The following is a 22,153-nucleotide window of genomic DNA, read 5'->3' on the forward strand; positions in this document are numbered from 1 at the left end:
TCTCTCTCTCTCTCTCTCTTTCTCTTGAAACGGAGAAACGTTGTTTGGTGTTTAGCCTGAAGTCTCGCAGCGAGTATAAGCGTATCTTTTCTTCGTCTTCAAGTTCGTTTTGCATTACTGCGATAGTAGAGGGAGAAATGAAAAAATTAAAAATAAAAAAAAAAAAGAGAAATAAAGAGAGCCCGCAATGAATTAAAAGGCAAACGAAAATGCAAGAGTGTCTGTCTGTCTGTCTGTCCGTCTGTCTTCCTTGTGCTTTAAAACGTGACGTTCGTTTTAACGAACACCTTAGAAAAAGCAAACGCGAAGGAAGAAAGAGTCCAAAACTATTTGAATCTAATGAATATTCCGTGTGCTGGTCTACCAACGAGTTAGCCGAATAGTGGGGGTTGGAAGGGGGACGGGGGAATTTTAATTCGCTGGAATATATAAACTTCGATAAAATGTGAGAAAGAAAGAACCGAATTTTGTTGTCGTTTTTTCTTTTTTTTTTGTGTGTGTTTTCTTTCCCTTTTTTTATTTCGAATGCTATCCACTGTAAAATTATGCGAAATTTACGAAAGCATAGGCAAACTTCTATATATATAATAGTAAAAAAAAACTTAGATTGAGAAAAATAAACGAACGAACGAACGAACGAACAAACCAACGAATGAACGAACCAACGACGTGGCTTTTTTTTTTTTTCTTTTATCTTCTTCCTACTTTTCCTTTTACTTTTTTTTCCCAGATTTTTCAGATGCTTTCAAATTTCTCCGTATAATGCGATTCTTCATTCAGATTCGCGTGTACCAAGCGTAATAATATGTAAACGAGGGATACAGAATATGCCTCGGCACGTACGTACTACATCTTCCCAACCCAACAACCAAGTGCGTTAGTGAGTATGCGTGTATGTGAATGATGACGTAATACCGTAAAAAGACAAGTCCCTTGTAGCGATGACCTACAAAACATTTCCCCCCCCCCAAGTACAAGCTATACGTCAAAACGTTGAAAATCGTGGAAGAGAAATAATAATCAAAAGAATGGAACATTTGCAAACAATATATAAAAGTTACCCTATTATTTCTGACTTATAAGTCTCTTTTCAGTAACATTTGCGTTAGCTAACTGAAACTTCTCTTTTATACTTCCCGTTTTTTTTTCTTTCTTTTATTTTTTATAAAAAAATCGTTAACTACGCGTCGTATGTAAATACTTTGTATCAAAAGAAGAGAAAAAAAGAAAGAATAGTCGAAACAAAACTAACTAAATGATATATTTTCTATTTAATTAAATACAATTTTAGTTCATTACGAAGGAATGTGTGCACATTCATTCCTCAATCGTTACCGAGTGATTCAATCAATCAATTAGTAATTGATCGAGTGTAATCTCTCTCTCTCTCTCTCTCTTTGTATCTCAGTATATGGAGAGCGAATGGTATAGTAGTAGCCAGTCAGTCTGCGAACAATGATTAGATACACGAGCCGCACAATTAGGTAACCAAATGGAATATATATCAGTATGAAAAATAAAACAGTAAGCTATCCGTTAGTTATTTAATTTATACGATTGCATATTCAATGACGTACGTTGCATTCGTAGAAACACCCCCTGCAGAGTGAAGGAAACAGAGAAAGAGAGAAAAAGAGAGAGAGAGAGAGAGAGAGAGAGAGATACAATATAATGATCCGCGAAATGGAAAATTTGCTCATTCGTTGTATCGTTTATATATATAAAACGAATCTATTAAATCTCTTTTAATTTAAACGATGTTGAAAAAAAAAAAAGATAATAAAAGCAATGAACGCTCAAGGATACAAGTTTAGCTTTGCGAAAGAACTTTAAAAGTCAACAACTTTTCGAAAGTTCAAACGATCGAACGATGAATTTACCGATGATAACGCGACAACATATTTTCTTGTACAAATTATATTTGATTTTTTAATAACAACGACGAGGGAATAACTATTACAAAACTAAAATGATATTTGTTCTTCTTTTCTTTTCCTTTTCTTTTCTTAGAATTGTCAGGAGTCTCGAAGAATGTCGAATTAAATTCGTTTCGAATCCCACCCACCGGTTTAGACTTTTACACCCACGCGTGTCGGTACTTACGAAGATATATATCGGTAAGCGTGTCTGACGGATAAAAGTTCGAACGTTTCTCTCTTTCTATCTTTCTTTCTCTCGTTTGAATGAACCCACGCGAGACTAAAGAGTGTCTCGAGGTTATTCCTTTTGCAACAGACTCCCCCGCCCCGCCCCGCCCCGCCCCCTTCATCTGTCTTCCACCCCACTCTATCATCAGTCGACTCCTCGTTTCCCTTTTCGATGGGTGCAGGCAGAGGTGACTCGCCGTTTTGTTTTCCTCCCTTTATTTCCTTTCGTTTTCATCATTTTTAAACGAGACATAAAGGGTTTCTTCACTAGCCTTCTATTTTATTTTCTCGAATCTTTCTTAGGTCTCTGACACATCCGCCGTTGAACGCGCCCACGCTTATCTCCGATGCTATTATTTTCTGTCTCTTGGAATAATCCTACGTTCTTAGAAAATAATCCGTAAGGAAGAAAAGAAAAAAAAAAAAAAAAGGGGGCCAAAGACCTATTCCATCAACCTTTCTTCTTCTTCTTCTTCTTCTTCTTCTTCTTCTTCCTTATCCTATTCGCGATGATAGCGTAGTACGAAAAAGGCGATTAAAATTTAACGAAGATTCTTTGTTTGTTAATGTTAGTTTTTGTTTTATTTTTCTTTTCTCTAACGATTAATACAATGAAATCACATTCAGCGTGAATTCATTTATATTTTTAGATCGCATAATCTATCTACGAAGTATTTCTTACAGTTCTAATAATAAATCTTAACTAATTGAATAAGAAACGCGAGATTATAAATATAATTATCACGATCGCGATAACAATATTTTTAATCGACGATTTAATTATTTATTTATATTCATCATTACGGGAAATATAATATATTTAATCGAACTTAGTTCTTATCGAAGATTTTTATTTATTGTAGTTATATATATATATATGTAGAGAATGGAAATGAAAAATGACGCAATATTCTTTAATACGTGATACGATAATAACATTACGCGTGAATTTCTTCGTCGGTATTCTACGTGGTGGTAGGTAGGTAGGTAGGTAGGTAGCTTCTGTTACAACTGATAAATAGCGTCATAAATAATTTTATGATTCTATGCTTGTGCGCCGGGGGTTGACAGTGAAATTACTTCCATCCGCAGAGTTTAAAATAATACTACGACGATTACAGGAAATAAGATCCTCTTTAAATGAACTCGATTAATAATAATAATAATAATAATAATAAAAAAATGAATTAACTCTAACGCGTTTCCTTGCTATTATTTTTATTATTACATTTAATCTAACTCGTTATTTTATCTACTTTTTTCCAACTCTGTTATTATACGTTAAACGAGAATTTATTAAACAATGTTAGAGTTTCTCTAACATGCAAAGATAAACTTTATGCAATACCAGACCGATGAAATTCGACTACCAAACTACTTGAATGCATAGGCACTTGTATGTATATGTATGTATGGGTATGTATAAGAAACTTAGACAATAGGTAGTTCTAGATATATTGTTTTATCGATATATATACATCTTCAAATTGGTTCTACTCTCCTTACAAAGAACCCTAACGTCGATTATAAAAATATTTCTCTCATAATTTACCCAAATGATGAGCGGACGATCAATTACGGGATACCAACTAGTTAACCTAAAAACGTCATGCCTTTAAACGGTATTACGAGATCAAGTGCGTTTGTATACGTATTTTTTTTTGTTCTCTCTCTTGCTAATAACTATGCACGAGAAATAAACTTTAATTGGCATCATTAAAGAAGATCAGTTTTCCTACGCGTATAGAGTCGACAGAAAAAATATATTTCCTATGTTTAAAAATATTTTATATTATATTAAATGTGATCCTATATATCATCGAAACTATTTCTATCGAACTAAAATTAACTTGAGACAATAGGTCTGTTGAAGAATCAATCACTTAAAAAAAACAAAGAAAAAAAATACAAAAAATGAATCATAAAACCTATCATGAAGCAAGTGTTAATTAACACTGCTCTTAATTGGCTTTAATGATAATATGATTTTAGTAAGTCAGAGTAAAAGCCCTGCACTGGCTTTCTATCTCTCAATTACGAATCACTGTGTCCACTTTATCCCCTGGAATATCGGTTTGTCAATGTAATCCAGCTTTATTCCAAGAGACATGTGACATTTCTCCCACTCCCTATCATATCAATCTCCCTACCATTTCTCTTTCTACCTGCTCATTGGCAAATCTATTTGGAAATCCAATCGTACAAATTATTCGTCCGAGCGTTTTGGGGGAGTGGGGTTTGGTTGGGGGAAGGAGGAAGAACATCATCGTTGCGATATTTCCCTCGAAATTAATCAGACTATTTCGATAACCGTATCCCAGATGATGATATTAGTTATTGTACGAAAATTGATTCAAATTAATAAATTGAACAACAACAACAGTAACAGCAACAACAACAACCGAAAAAAAAATAAAATCATTGATCGAAATCTGGTCGAACGAAATGGTACAATTTTGTCGAAGTAAAACGTCGACGGGGTTATATAAATCGAGACGATATTTCTGGATTTATTGAGAAATTTTCCAGTTTAAACGATGACCGACCAACGAAACAACATTTATAGGTTAACGATCGAACGAAGCAGATGCTGTACGATTGACCAATTCGTTATTTCGATTTTCTTATTATAAACATCAAAATCGTCGTGATTTCTCTAACGCAACGAGCAATAAAAACTTTTGATACAAGCCAATTTATCAATGCGATATTGCTTTCACAAAAACACGTACTTTTTGTTCTATAAAATATAAAAAGATAGAAAGCAATGGGAAATAAAAAATATCTGAAAATAATCCTAATTGAAGATAGATAGATATAGAGAGAGAGAGAGAGAGACAGAGAGAGAAAGAGAGAAAATCGAATGTTAGGCGAAGGTGGAGAGAACCAGTTCACTGATTAAGACGTAACTATATGTCAACGTCAAACTACTTTCCTAACTCGATTCGCAATGCATCGTCGTCGTTTTCAGTATTTTCAGTTTGCTCGAGTAGTAGATCCCGCAATACAAGTTGGACCACCCAGGGAATCTCCCGGTGGTCATTCGCCGGCAGCCGTTCGAGAAATCTCGTAGCAATTACCTAGCTACGCCTAACACACATTAAACTGCACCACCCTGTCCAACAAACAAACATACACATCGTCGAGTGGTGTAATGGGGTACCATGATCCCCATGTAATGCTATAATCAGAATTAAATCCACCTGCCTACCACCCTCCCAATGCCACCATTCATTCATTTGCTCACTTTAAATGAACCACGATAATGACGTTTCCAGCTAACGTAATATTTGATCCCATTAATGTATTAAACACGGTATCAAATCTTATTAATCATTTACTTAGTAATTAAGAAACTTTTCAATTTGTAGCAGCAATCTTTTACCCCTTTTTTTCGAACATTAACGATTTAAACTTCATTTATCAAATGAATCAATTCACGTGTTAGGTATATAATAGGACTTTTAATTTATTTATAAATTAAAAGCATCATTTTTAAAAAAAAACAATTTTCATATAATTCATATTAAATTGGAATTACTTGGGGGAAACGATAAGACTTTAGCGATCCATTCACCGCTTGCATATTTCCCGCTAGGTAAACACATCTAACCAAAGTTTACCGTCTTTCACGTGCACGCTCCTCTCCTGGTGACTTTAAATTCGTCGCTGAAACGTAAATTATTACCACAAAGTTTACTGACCTTCGCGAATACCGCAGTCATCGATGATGACGTCGTCGAATGTTTGGCCAAAGGAAAGATCCTCTCTTTGTCTCTCTCTATCTATCTCTTTCTCTCTTTCTCTATTGCTAAAGGCAACTTTACCTCTCCTACTCTAATATTCCTCTCTTCTTTCTCTTTTCTAGGTTATACAAAAGACTCTTATTAAAATTCTATCGAGAAAATGTAAGCTACAGTTCTCGTTACTCACTGACGGGCCTCATTCATTAAAGCTCAAGATCCCAGTGCGCTTTGTATACGATAATGAATTTGAAGAAAGTTTAAAAAAAAAAGAAAAATAGATGGAAGAAGAAGAAGAAGAAGAAGAAGAAGGATTACTTGATTATTCAATCGAGCGCAAAATACTTTGGAGAAAATTTCAACGCATTTCTATTTCAACACACCAACGCCGTTGTAATTATAAATTTTATGACAGGAATAAAAAGAAGACAAATTCTTTTAGGTATACGCATTAAGTTTCATCTAACATCACGCACATTTATTCTAACCATTCTCAGCAGAGTTACGCGAGACTCAACTTACTACAACAGGTTAGTCTGATAACAGTTGAAGAAGCTTACATTAGAGGAATCCTACATTCTTCAAGCTGACTCGAGTACTGGACGACGAACAACTTGCCATATATGCTATTACGCGTTTTCCTAATACGTTAGTTACGGAACAGTTTAAAAAAGGTTTGAACGTTACTTCACTACCTACCTACCTCACTGTCCATGGTTGGTCGATCAGGATTACTTCAAGTTCAATGACAGTATTATTTGTGTTTGTAAAAAAGGAAACGTTCATTTTCCTTTTTACGATACACCAAACGCGAGTTGTTATTTATTTATTTTTTCTTTTTTCTTTTCAATGGTGACAAATTTTTAACTTTATTTTTTATTAGAAAAATTGTTCTCGACGATCATTCATTTCATTCGAATAACAAAATATGTCAATTAATTCCAACCATAATTATTGGAACGATCTATAAGAGAGAGAGAGAGAGAGAGAGACACACACATCATTGATCATCGTTAACTCGAGTTGATTCGCGTAATCTTGTCCGTTTTGAGTTAACGGTATGAAATGAATAGTGACATCTCCCTCCCTCCTCCTTGCCTGTCCTTACTCCTCTCGTGACAACTATAGTTAGCGAATGCCCATCATCATTATCAACTCTTGGCGCCTGCCCAAATCTCTGAGCTAACATGCATTAGGCACGGCTCGAACGCAACGAAATGTAACAAGGTGAATCACTCGACTCACGGTATGAAACCATCACCACCCACTGCTTTCATACTAAATCGATCAAATTTTGAATAAATAGAGAAAGATGAGATAGAAATATTATGAAATAAAAGTTGTCTCTTGAATTTCCGTTAAAGAAATGGCTTTCGTGTAACAGTTGACTATAACGTCAAGACAAATATTTGTACTAACTAAACGCGAGTGCTTATGTCTTTTGTGAATTTATAATTGTTACGTTGTTTGAATTACTGTAAAGAGATAGAAAGAAAAAAGAAAAAAAAAACTCGTGTTAAATAAATATTAACCCTGTGATCGTTTCTTTTTTATTTCGAACAAATAAAGTAACTATTATTGTGGAAATGAATCAACCAAAATTTCACATATTTCGTATTAGTTATAATATTTGATTTGTTTTTAACGCGAGAGTCACTCAAAGAGATTTGTAATTATTATAATTGCGTAGAATATTTTCTTGTTGGCCATTAGAACGACCTCGTAGTAAAAGAAAAAAAATAACTCCTCGAGGTCCACGTCTACCAGTTTTTCATCGATTAGAACACGACGATGAATTTCATTGAACGTTCTAACGACATTCTTACCGAGAAACGGTTCATTAAACTAAATCGTACGATTAATTCCAAACGCGGTTTTAACACACGTATTTTCTAGAATATTTCGTACCTCGCTAAATTATACGTGTCAAAGATCGAGTCTTTCGTTTGTTTTTTTGTTTTCGCAAAAATACCAATTCTCGCGTTACTCTCACGTGACTTGACTAACAATTCGTTATTGCAAATCGAACAACGTGTTTTTTTATTCCACCGTACACGTATCCTATGATCATCCGAAGAAATGAAAAAAAACTTTGGAAGTAGTAAAAATAAGAGAGAGAGAGAGAAAAAAAAAGTTCAATCGTAGAGAAAATATATGGAAAAAAATAATATAATAAAGTGAAGATTAACGAAACTGATATAACTCTCCGGTAACATGATCGTTATTATTAATCACATTCACTGTGAATCCAATCGACCTTCTATGCAATTACGGGATCGCTGCAGGTGCTACGGTGTACTCGGGGTTAAAGAGAGGCACAAACAAAATGAACAAAACGATGTTAAATATATGCCGCTAAGTGCTCGAGAGTCAGCCGCAAGCAATTCGAACGTTCTTATGAGAGAGAGAAAACGGGTGCACATGTTGCGTTCGAAACAGGTCGCTGGCAATCATCAACTAATTTCACACAACCAACCGAGAAATTTCTCATATTTGGATACTATAATATACGATACGATACGATACGATACGATACGACCTACTAAAACATACCACCACCCACCTCCTCCTTCCTTCAATTAACAATTGCCAGTGCCTTTGACACCAATGAATAAATATACGTATACTTGTTGTATTACCCTCAAGGCTACGTTTAAATCGAGTAAATGAATTGGAATGGATAACAGTACGAGAGTGCGATAGTAAAGCTTTTAAAAAAAAAGGAAAAAAAAGGAAAAGATCTTCGACAAATATTGACAATATACTTTCGAAATCATGATCATCTATCTCCTCCTCGAAACCTAAAACTCGATCGAAAAGTGAAAAGGCTGACGTTTTAACCAACCAGCTAATTGCTCGAACGAGGGAAAGTTCCAGAGAGAGAGAGAGAGAGAGAGAGAGAGAGAGAGAGAGACCGTCCGTGTGGTGTGTGATTTGCTCTCCTGATTTTAATGGAAAATTACGAGAAACTACGATGTAATTCTACGTTGATAATTGAAAAAAAAAAAGAAATAGAAAAAGAGAAAATATTAGAGAAAAATTGTAAGAAATGTTTCAATAACAATAACAACATCGAAGGGAACACAAAATTAAAACAAATAGGATAAGATAATATCCTTGTTGCAATCGCTTATCTCGTTTTATTATCTAAAAAAAAATCGTGACACGAGCCACTAATTTACGCAATATAAAAATTTCTAGCTCGTCGATGAGTCAGCAGCAAAATCCGATAACTATCGTCATCATCATCATCATCGTCTGGTGAATGATCTACGAGAAAGCAGACGGGCCAACGTAATCGTACGGAATGAATGCATCCGATAAGATCATCGTCCGTCCTTCGAATGAGAATGCATTGTCGATGCTGTCGAATACGACGGGTGGTGGGTCGTTCTGTTTATTTTATCCCGACCGATTGGTATCCTTACGTCACTTCAATTCTGCATCCTTTTATAAAAACTTGTCATCAATTTTGACGTCTACGAAGGATTTAATCTGATAATTAATTTTAAAAACGAAAAAAAAACAAAAAAAAACAACAACATTATTTTATGCGAGACTAATAACGTAAATAAAAATATTAACGTATAATTATTATTAATTAAAAAGTATTTCACATATTTTCTATAAAGTATAAAGTAAAAAATTAAAATTAAAATTATTAATTAAATTAATAATTAAATATATTATATAAATTATAAAATTAAAATAATTTTCTCGTACGCGGAATACTCTAAAATAAATAAATATCAAACATAATTATAATATTGAATTAATCCCGTATTCGCGTTAGTTTATAAATACAAAGAAAGTTTTAAACGAACGATAATAAAGCTAAAGCTTCGGACTCGTGCAATTTCGACTATGCGAAAACTTGTCTCTGATTAAAAAATGAAATAAAATAAATCGAACGAAATAAGTTAGAAATTTAAATAACGAGACACATTGATACACGTCAACAATTCATAATACGTAATTGTACAAATATTTTCTTCGTATTTATATATATATATATAAAAATTGATTTCTTCTATTTATTCGTGATATTTCTTCGTTTATATTTTACATTCGTAAGCCGTAATAATACTTTAACATACAAAATCTTCCTTGAACTTTTAAAGAAAACCGACGTGCCAAGGGAATGGTAAAAAATAAGTCTTATGTTAGTTAGAAAACGTACACTTAACCACGCCTCTTTAACTCCTGCGAAATTATACGTTTTCCACGAGTTACGTCTAATTATACTTTGGAATACCAAACGTTACATTATCACCGAGGATAATATATGTTTTAAAAATATAGGTACTTCGATTTGTAATTAAAAATTTCGTAAAAAAAAAATCGTAATAAATATAAATTAAATACGAATGAATATCTAAATACAAAGAAAAATAGTTGTTTTGTTTTTTTTTTCATTTTTCGATGATTATTACGCGGAATATCGAAATAAAATATATTTATTATTTACATTAAAGGAAATCGCGAAAAAGATGTGTGGGATTGTAATAATAGTTTATCCAATATCTGTTACAGTTGAGCTGTTCGAATCAAGTGTTTTATTACTATATCATGCTAGATCACGTGCGTCAGCTCAGTGAAACATCTTATATCGAATTAGTTCGAGTGCTATATCTAGTTTTATCATTTCACTCAAGAAATGTATTTTGAGAATGATAATTTTCTATTTTAAAATCTGACTATACATTTTAATAAACAAACTCGTTTATTATTATAATAGATATTTTATAAACTATAAAAAAAATACAATTATTAATACGAATTACAAGTATAAACATTAAATATTATTCAACATTCGCGTGATACTACTTTCTTGAAATCATTTAATATACTCTCCAAGAACGAAATGTTTCAAATTTGCATAGATGCAACGTCTTTTTAAAGTCTGAACCAGTACACAGATAATCCTAACATCTTAGAAATTCTACAAAGATTATTCGCCAAGAGACGATATAAAAGTTTATGCAATAGAAAGCCGTATAAATTATTGAAAAGCGAGTTCCAGTTCTACCTGAATGGGTGTAAGCGAACCAACCGGGTTCGTTTCAAACGCACGATGACCGCTTCCTTTCGTAGAAAATCTTCTTCCAGGTACGACATCGAGATGAAAGAGAACGACGACTTAACCCGATGATCAATTATTATTTTATATAAATATGTGACAGTAAACTGACAATGAAATTTATTCTATTCCAACAACGCAACAAGTTAGATAACAAAAGTCTGCTCATTTTATATGCACATTTGTAATTGCACTAATGTATTATAAATAAATATTAAAATAATATTCTGTGTTATATATAAATCTCATCTAATCTACATGTTATTATTATTATTTTCATTGTAAAGTAGACGAAAGAGATGAATAAGCCAACGAAATGATATACTGTGCAAATAATGTAGGTATAAAAAGTATGAAAAAATGTTACGAGGAGTGACAAATTCTGAGAATAAATATATAAGAAGAATTATGATCGGAGGGAGAAGAATGTAAGAATTGTGGGTGTGTATATAAAGGATACAAGAAACTTATTATTAGTGAGTTTAAAAGAGAGAGAGAGAGAGAGAAAGAGAGTGCAAATACATTTCTACTTCCGGCCTAACGGAGTATACACTACTTCGAAATATTCACTTTAATTCAGTATGTATCGCTTAAAACATTATTGATATTTACATTTCCGTAATAAATATTATAATTGAAAATCCATAAACGAATATTTTAAGTAGCTTATACCAAATAAGGATAATAAATGAACAATCGGTGTTAAGTGAAACCACGAAACGAAATCGGTCGAAGATTAATTACAATTGCAAAAGCAACGATTCTCGAACGAATCGCAATGGTTTTAAAAGAAAATATATATATATATAAAAAAAAAAAAGAGAACGAAATAAAGGAAAAGAAAGGAGCCGCCAAAAGAGTTTGTATGTGCGGTATACGATCGGCAACAGTTTTACATCTGGACAAGCTGCTTGGCAGACGGCCACGAGAAGAGAAAACTCGCGTGTACGAGGAATGATTCAGGGAATAAGTATTTTTTTTCGACTATAATTTTGCGCATTAAACTTTTTTTCGCAATGACATTATCTTAAAAGAAATAACCCCCCCGCCCATCCTCCCCGAACAAAAAATGTTTTTACTTAAGCCAACAAAAATAGATATTTTCTAAAAGAAAATTAAATCGAACGATGGAAAAATTGAAACGAGTTATTGAATAACAAGTTAATAAATTTTTAATTAATTCGGGATGAGATGTTATTTAAGTTTGTCGTGTTCGTTTAAAAATTGTTAAGAAAAATAAAAAAGAGACATATATACACTAAACGAAACTTTGCCATTATCGAACCAACAACGTCATTTCTTTTCTTTTTCTTATTTTCTTGTCCATTATATCTTTTTTAAAAGGTTAGTATACTACGTGAACCGATAAGTATTTTAACTAAAGTTTTCTACGACGTTGGACAGGACCGAGGCAGTTTTCAAGAGCTTCGTGCTTTCCGAACGTTTAAAAATGCATCGAACCACGAAAGGAATTGTGTCGGATTTCTAAGGCACCGAGGAGAAACGTTTAAAAAATAAAAATCTCACTCTATTTCTTACCGGACGACGACGACGACGTTGCGAGCAAACGTATTAAACTCTCGTCGAACGATACATTTGTTAACAAAAACAAAAAAAAGAGAAAAGAAGATAAATAAAAGATTCTCTTCGTTCTTTCAATTTTATTTACTATGCACCGGTTCAAGACGTTTACGAATTAAATAACATATAAATAGATTTGAAAAATAAACGTAATCCTTTTTATCTTCCCATCAAAAGTGACACATCTCGATTATGTGTTTCACTTCTTAAAATAACGTTGAGGAAACTTTCGAATATAAAATAAAAAGAAAAAAAAAAATAAAAAAAAAATATCCCGATTCTCGTACCGATATATAACGAAATTTAATTAAAATTGGTAGAACGTTGCCTCTCTGAACATTCCAACGTTGTTTTCGATTCGAATAACGTTCGTTCCTCCTTGTATCCCATACCGAATCGCTACGGGCTGATTCATTGGACAAAAATATATAATTACGTATATTCTATCATCGGTTCTCTTTTTTATTTTTCATTTCCTACTTCTTCCTCTCTCTCTCTCTCTCTCTCTCTCTCTCTCTCTCTCTCTCTCTCTCTCTCTCTACCTATCTATCTATCTACTATGTAGCTAGTTCTTTAGTTTTTAATTTTTTTTTGATAATAGAGCGTAATAACAAGTTAGTCCTCTATCCTGGAAATAAAAATTATTATTTATGATGAACGAGGCTAATTAAATAATTACGTACGATTTAACTCGTGATCTAAGGCGTGTATCACCACGCTATGACAAACTAGAAATAAATATCAGTGTAAATAACTGTTACTGTCAAACTGTAACGACGAAACTAACCATTCGAGTTATAAATATTGATAGGCGTAAATAAGACTTCTTAGAAACATATTTTATCGATAATCGTAATGCTCAGACACGGGGAAATAATATGCGCTATAATAAAAAGAAAAATTTGGATTATCACCGAGTTTTTATTTAAAAAAAAAAAGTAAAAAAAAAAGCTCCGACAAAGAATTCAACTAAGTACATCATTAATCCATAAATCGAACAATTTAATATCGCTTCTGATAAGATAAATGACATATCCGAGTTTCCACTACTACTCTTTTGCAAATTTTAAGAAAAAAAAAAGAGAAAAATCGAACTACGAAATCCATTTGTTCTTTACCAGACGAAACTCAAAATGAAATCCACCTTTGCTTCTTTTTTTTTCACGATCTCCGCGTTTACTCTACTTTTCGCTTTATAGAACCGGTTTCAGTATAAGTGCATGAAACCATCGTAAGGTCAAGATGCAACCGAGAAACTCGCTCCAAATGAAGAACCTATGTTTGAATTTTTTTTCTCTCTTTCTTTTTGTTTATTTCTCTCTCTCTCTTTCTTTCTTCTTTTTTTTTGCGAATGAATTTCCACGAACACGCATAAAATAATTGTATTAAAAACTTGTCGGTCATCAAACAAATTATTATTATTATTATCATTATTCTTTATCGATCATTTAATATGAAATTGAAAAAACCTGTTTTAAGTATAATAAAAAAGTATGTGTGTATATAAAATAATTTAAATACAGAAAAAAAAAAGAAAAATGACATAAGATAAAAAAATATAAGAACGCACGTGAAGCCAATATCCATTCAAATTTGTTAAATAATTATTATTCATCGGGGATAGCACACCAAAAATGCCGATGACGAAGTTTTTAAAGCTACGAGCGTCAATATCGGACACGATAACTCATCATCGTGCAACGATGCGAGAAAGCATCGAAATTATTCAACAATAATAGCACTATGCGTATTTCGATGAATATATGTGTGTGTATGTATGTGTATGAGACTAAAGAGCATAATTACTCGCATCGACGATCCCTTGCTGTCTGTTACACATTCCATCTTTGTCTTTCATTCTTTTTTGCTTTCTCTTTCCCTTTCCCTATTTCTCATTCTTTCCCCTTCTCTCTTATTATTTTTCATTTTTGTTCTCCTTTCCGACAATAGCTTTATTAAAGCTTAATGGAACGAACTGAATTTCCATGGTCGACATTGGATCGCATTATTCAAGCTTTTGAATTCAACCGTTACCAGTGAAGTTCTGTGAAATTCAACGAGATTTAATATACTTTAAACGCGCCGTACGTGATGGAATCACCGAGCGTTATAAATTTTTTGATTCGAAATACCACGATGAGAATGAGAGCGAGATAGAAAGAGAAAAGAGAAAAGAGAAAGAGAAACTACATCGGGAGGATGTAACGCGTTAAAGTCGAGTTCTTCAAATTTATTAAGTCGTTTGATAGTAGTCAACTATTATTATTTTGTCTTACAAGAGATATATCCAACTCTCTTAATAATGTATAAATATATATATATATATATATATATATATATATATATATANACGCGTGTGCCAGTTATTATAAACGTAACAATTTATTTTCCTGTGATTTATTTTTAAATAAGTATGATTTTATATATATATTTTTTTTTTATCGAGTACAAGTTAATGATAGAAAAATTCTCTAGTAATTTATCACAAATACTAGAGAGAAACTAATTGAGAAATTTATTTTTATTGATAATTTGTAAGACTTGATTTTATTATATAGTAAATTATTTTTCACTTTGATGAGCTTCGACTACTTTTTTTCTCGAATACTGAAAGAAGCAACAAAAGCAACAGAGAGTCAACGAACCCGTCGTTGTTAAGGTTTTAACCCAGAATCCCAAATGGTTCTGCGACAGTTATCGCCACGTACGCCACACAGTGGGACATTGCTTTAAAAGTATTGACTCTAGGTAGGGTATGAAAAAAACAAATAAATAAAAAATGATATGTAAAAAATTCAAAAAATAGCAGTGCAAAAACATCGAAAGGTGGATTAAATTTTTATAATCATTTTTACTTTTGTACGATATTTATTTGGTATTTATATTAATTTACTTTTTTGTTCTCCTCCCCCTTCGCGAAAGATAAATTCATTTTATAAATTAATTTTCCTTCGTGTGTTTCACGATAAAAAGCGCTGATCGGTTGAGAAACGACAAAAAGGGGAAAAGAGAAGAGGGCAGGGGGGTAAAAGAGAAATTAATTTGCGTAACGCGAAAACAACGTAATTACTATGTTGGGATCGCGAATTTACGCGAGGAATTTAACGATAGGATGATGATTATGCCAATGACTCACGACCATCGACGCGTCGTTCTATCTATTTTTCGATGATATCCGGTTAACCGTGTTAAACGTAACGAATAGCTCAAACAAGATTCTATTAACCCTCTTCCCCCCCCCTCCTCCTCCTCCTCTTCTTCCTCCTCCTCCTCTTCTTCCTCCTCCTCCTCCTCTTCCTCCTCCTCCTCTTCTTCCACTCCTACCCTACCACACCTTCTCTTCTTTATTCTTTTGCTACCGCGGTTTCTCGACTTATTACGCGAGATTTAATATGACGTAGGTAAAAACCGATGCAAAACAACAAGAAGAAAATATTTCGCTACTTTATCGAAATAAATAATAAAATAATAATGATAAGAAGAGAAGGATGATATAGAAAAACGAATGATTAAATATAAAATAATTTCGAACCGAGATAGAGAAATTAAACGGAAATGTTAAAACGTTACTTTGACGCGAATCAAACGACGACTAAAGACTAATTTTTCTTTTTGTTTTTTATATTACGATTTAAAACGAATAATACACACCAGACGTCTTTCTTGCCAAATGATTTCTAAGAATGAGAAAAGAAAGAAAAAAGAAACAACATGGAATAGAACGAATTGAAAATATTTTGGCAAAATAAAACCAAATAATTCGGAATATCTGTGCTTGTATGTGCGCGCTTATTTTGGAAGAATCGAAGCTTAACCAAAAGCTCATCGGTCTCGTAGGAAAATCGATTTGTCGTTGGCCGAACTCGTGAACTTAAGCTCCTCGAGATAAACCTACTTCAAAAATATCGTCACGCCGCATAGAAGCTCGTGGGACAAGTGTTTCCGTTTAATGGCCTCACGCCAATTCCATTTATCACTGTGCTATCTATTGGATACATCACAGTCGTCTATGAAACCGATCGAAGCCGCGAGTTTTCGATTTAAACTACTACACCACCATAACCCATCGTACCAAATTCAATCGGCATTTGTCTACCTTTCATTTTGTTTATTTGTTTTAAAAGAAAAGTATATCAGCAGCTGTAATTATATATACACGTTTGTTACGTGGAAAATATGAATGCAATTAATCATGATAATCATTAATTTCAATTTAATACAATATTTAAGCGATATTAATTATTTCCAAATGTATATATATATATGAACATTAATTGATTTGTTTCGATCAATCGATGATTAAGATACGATTGCAATGTGAAAATTTGAAATAAATCAAATGTCGTTTAATTTGTTAGTCGACTTATTATTAAATGAATTCACGAGAGGAAAAATATGATAAAAATGATTTATTAAAACGACCAAACGGTGCTACTACTGTCTCATAACTCGACTGTTGCAAACGTGGTAGACTACGTTTCGAAAGAACAATAAAAGTTACTTAATCGACCTGTTGAGATGGAACGTAATACTTGCAGCCAAGATTTGACTCGTGAGATTTTTTGAGATAATAAACGAATGCTCCTACTCAAATTCGCGTGGGATTTTACGAGGCTTAAACGTAGTTGCTGCAATCCTCCCGTGTGTCTACTTTCGGTAAAAGATAAGATAATTAATCCGTGAAACACTAGTCGATAATTTTATGAATAAAAACCCTATTACTACGAGATATCTCATAGATTTTTTATTTGAAACATTTATCATCCAGGAACCAAACGTATGTTTTAACAAAAAGAAAAAAAAAAGAAATAAAAGGATTGTACAAAAGAAACGTTACAATGTGTCTTTTAATTAAGAAGACGCGTACACGAATAACTAACTGCATGGCACGAAGAGTCTCCCGTTTAAAACGTCCTTCGAGATACCAGAAAAAAAGAGGAAATAAAAAGTAAGAGATAGATGCATACACAGAGAAAGTAGAACTCTCATGAAGGCAATATCTAATGAATCGAACTAATTAAGATTCACGTAGGTGTGTGTGTGTGTGTGTGTGTGAATATTAGGATACAAAAATACTGTCTAATTGTAAATAAAAAAATGCATCATCCTTTGTCTTGGCTATGAATATTAAAGTATTAGAAATAGAATTATATTAGAGACACCAGCTTAAAAGAATGACTTAGGAAATAAAATGTACTTGAACAAAGAAAATTCGTATAATCCTTCTTAAGCGATAACAATTATAAAATCTCAAGAAAATAAGTATGCAGAAGAAGACAAGTATAATAGCTATGATGCACTTGGAATCGTAAAATAAAACTTTAAAGAAAAAGGAATCTTAATCAAATATCTTAATATATATAAGGAATACAACTAGAAAAGAAAGAAATATAAATAAATACTTAAAATAAAATCATCATCTTTCTCTCTCTCTCTCTCTCTCTCGCGCAAACTGTTATTCCTTTCAAATAATAAAGAAGAAAATTAAAAGGGGAAAGGGAGTGGGAGGGGAAAAAAGTTTAATTCTTTTAATTAACCTTAGCCCAGATCTTACGATCAATATTTAAAGTTTATATGAGAAGAATAGAATGCGAGAGTTTGAAAAGGAAAGACACACTCCATACCAAGTGGAGTTTTACTTTAGCGAGGGAATAAAATCAACGAAGGTCGTTCGTGCCATAGACTACGGTTTTACGTATGCCCATAGAATTTCAAGAAAGAGAAGCCGGGCGGGCATTGGCGAATGTAGACGGTGGTGGTACAAGGTATGTAAACGTGAGATGGGTGACGGTACAAACGGTATCCGAGTTCAAGGATGAGAAAATAACTGAGAGAAGAGATAACGATATTTGTTCAGTCGTTCACCATTGGTACGCATAAAAGTTGTCTTCTTCTTCTTATTATTATTTTTCTTCTTGTTCGTTGTCTTCGTTGTCTTCGTTGCGGTTGGTTGAAAATCTGGACTATTTGAATTTTATCTTCGACGATAAAACAAAAGGCAAAGATAATAAATAAGAACACAAAAAAACTAAATAACGTTTAATATTCGAATGTGTGTGTGTGTGTGTGTATGATGGCTCAGCAAAACGTTACAAGACCCAATTAAAATAGGAATCGAATTTAACCGATAAGTTCCTCTCTTATCGAATCGTCAAAGATACACGATACGGTAATTAACGTTACTCCCCAATCAACGATCGATAAGATATTCACCTATTTGTTCCTTCGCTCATTAATGAACAATTATATCGGCAATCAACGTTACATCCCGAATAAAGGGATAATTATTCCTTCGAATCACGACATCGATCTATATTATAAAAGAAAAAAGAATGAAATAAGTCTATCTAGTGGTTCAGCATTTTAGCCAATCGAGTGAGTCTACTTGATAGCTCATTAAATACACGATTAGAACTCTAAGATAGTTCGATGATGAGAAAAGAGAGAGAGAGAGAGAGAAAGATAAAAAAAAAATAATACGAAGAAAAGAAAGAAAACCGAAAAAAAAAAAAAATAATAATCTCTCTTCGACGAAAAGATGTTCGTGAAATCGACGAGGTGTATTCTTGTTAGTAGAGAAAATAATGAATAAGAATCAATAAAGAAACAAAGAAGAAGAAGACAAAAAAATTAGATCATCTCGATTTCTTTATAGAGCGTTACAAATCGAGCTAAGTTTTATAACATACGTGATCTTACATGAATAAATTCGAAATGAGTAGTTTAATAATAGCGTATGAAAAAAAAGGGGATGACGTTTCTTGAATATCTTACAATAGACGATGACAACGATTATTTAAATGAATTCGAAGGAAAAAAAAAAAGAGAGGAAAAGGAATAATTTTTGTTGTTTATCTCGCTTTGAATTGAAAGAAATTGATAACTGTATCGATGTGTATCGTAAATAATGTAACTACAATATTATGTATATACGAAAAATAAGGTACGAACAGTAACGTAAAAGGATATTAATGGTTCGTCGATGTTACAAGATGAATAAGACCACGTACTCGTAAATGTAACGACCACTGATATCAATTCTTACGAGCGTGAACTCTATGCACCGAACATATTTCAACCGCCAACGCCTCCTTCTCGGTACGAAATACACGATGTAACTCTCTCTCTCTCTCTCTTTCTCTCTTGGACCAAAAGGGGTATGGGTTCATTGAACCGAATATTTCGACGTAGAGAGAGACCACTCTCTTTCTCTATCTTTTTTTTTTTCTTTCTCTCTCTTTACGATAATCGCTCTTGTATTTTATCGTCGAGCTTACAGAGTCGCTCCTGCGTTTTACATCCGCCGAAATCGAATCGATGCTTCCTCCACTTCAATGTTTCAACGAAGCGGAAGCCAATATATGTACACCTATATATACATGTTTAAATAAATGCATACATACATATATATATATATATATATATATATATATATATATATATATATGATGCTGAAGTTATAAACGAGCCGTTTATATCAACGCGCGCACTTCTTGCCCCTGATGGATTATTTTATTTTTAATTCAAATATCCCTTTTTTTACATCCTATTTTCATTTTGTTTTATTTCTTTTTCTTCCGATTAATTTCAACGAAATCTTTCTCAAATAACCATGGGTATAACGATAGGATAAAAATGAAGTAACGATATTAAATTCGTTCGATCGGTTTTACACGTTGGATACAAATTTTTCTTTATTTACATTTATTTAATATATCATCGTTCAAAGGAACGAGTAACATTCCGAAGAGTAAGAATTTCATTTTCCTTTATAACAACATCGTATTATTTTCTTTAAATGTTTTATTTTCTTTCGAGGAGAAACATTTTTGAGACCGAGTATTACTATAAGGGAGAAGGGATTCTCAGTTAACTCGAGCGAAATCGTAGTATTCGTTTTGTTCGGGTTGGAAATAAGGGTACAATCTTCCCCTCTATTCGCTTATTAAACCAGCCTGGTAATTTAAAGACGAAGACTGTATATTTCTTTTCTACCTTTATCTTTATCTCTCTCTCTCTCTCTCTCTTTCCCTCTTTTTGCTAACCCACCTTTCAGCATTCGCAATCTTTCCGGACCAGTTGCGTCAAAAATTTACCCACTTTCTCTCAAGGAGTTTCTAGATTAATAATATTTATAATACGTAGTTCGGTAAAAGAATTGTTGCATTTTACCTCGAGCGTAAATCTAAGAAGTGAATGAATTCTGTCTCGTTAAAATGTAACATTCAAAAAAAAAAGGAACTCCTGCCTCCGGGAAATAAAAATTATATTTACAATAGCGTTAGTTTGCTGTTTTTTCTCTTTTGCCTCCGGTTTTATTTTTTTTATTTTGATCTGATTTTAAATAAACAACAACGTGTACCGTATAGAATACAATACTTCGTTATAATTATTTTCAAATATTTATGCTGACGAAAAAAAAAAAAAAACGAAAAAACCAAAAGATCAAGTTGTACGTCACGCTGTTCATCTACATATCTACATATCTACATATTATTTTACATTTGAAAAAAAGACAACAACAACGACAACAAAAATATATAAAAACAGAGAGAGAGAGAGAGTAAAAAAAAGAAAAGTAGGAACAACCCGTGCATAGGAATACTTTTTTTTTTGTCGCTGGTGCATAAAATAAATCCGTATTATATTATATCCATCTCGCGGATACATCTCTAACAATGAGAAAATAACGCGGAAAAGCATCGAAATCTATTTCGCGAACACGAAATGATAGATAATATTCGTCTCAATGAAGATTTATCCCGGAGGAAATTTTGCCCGAGGGAGGAAAAAAAAAGCTGACCCGCGCGTTCGTTTTGAAATTTTTTATAATAAAAAAAAAACGAACTCCCCAGAAAAAGAATCGGCCGCGATGAAAGGAGAGACGAAAGCAATGCGACACAATGAAAGAAGGAAACATTTTTTTTGCATCTCTCCCTCTCCCTCTCTCTCTCTATATATATATCTCTTTCTTTCTTTTCATTTTTTTCCTTGGAAGGAAGAAGAAGAAGAAGAAGCTCATTCTTCCCGCAATATTTTCTTCTTTTTTCTCTTTCTTTTTACCTCCTTTTATTCTTCCACCAACGTTTTTTTATTCTCTTTCTCCATTTTTTTCCCCCTCTTCTCGCATTTCTCGAAAGGAAGAAATCCAGGTAGTGTCACATGTCACCCTGCTTCCTCGTTATTTGACAGAAGAAATGATGGCAAACGCAGCTGGGTAAAAGTGTAGTCTGAAAAATGCTACGATATCGAGAAAGTATCCGGGTAGGAAGTAGGAGTAGTAGTCAGGATCGAAAACTCGCGTTTCTCTCTCTCTCTCTCTATCTCCCTCTATCTAACTCTCTCTCTATATATCTATCTATCTTTCCCTTATACTCTCTCACTCTTCCTCTTTCGTACTCTCCCTCTATACTCGAGACCTACACCTCCTCGTCGACGTGGTGGACTCGACGTCGGTGGCAGCCTCAGTCGTCCGCGAACCTTCATCGAAGAACGTTCCTCGTAGAAATTCATATTAAATATATTACGCATGAACGACGACAATAACTAATCCAAAAAGAAAAAAAAAGAAAAGAAAAAAAAAGAAAAGAAAAGAAAATGTT

At 33.0% G+C, this 22,153-nt stretch overlaps 1 protein-coding gene across 1 annotated transcript in view; it reads right to left on the reverse strand.

The window, feature by feature from the left end:
• LOC106786032 (HIV Tat-specific factor 1 homolog) overlaps positions 1-22,153 on the reverse strand; it is a 52,047-nt gene that overhangs the window by 19,694 nt on the left and 10,200 nt on the right. The gene's annotated exons all lie outside the window — the stretch shown is intronic.

This window comes from Polistes canadensis, unplaced genomic scaffold (genome assembly GCF_001313835.1).
Source record: "Polistes canadensis isolate GaletaPanama2010 unplaced genomic scaffold, ASM131383v1 scaffold_63, whole genome shotgun sequence".
Taxonomy (NCBI): Eukaryota; Metazoa; Arthropoda; class Insecta; order Hymenoptera; family Vespidae; genus Polistes; species Polistes canadensis.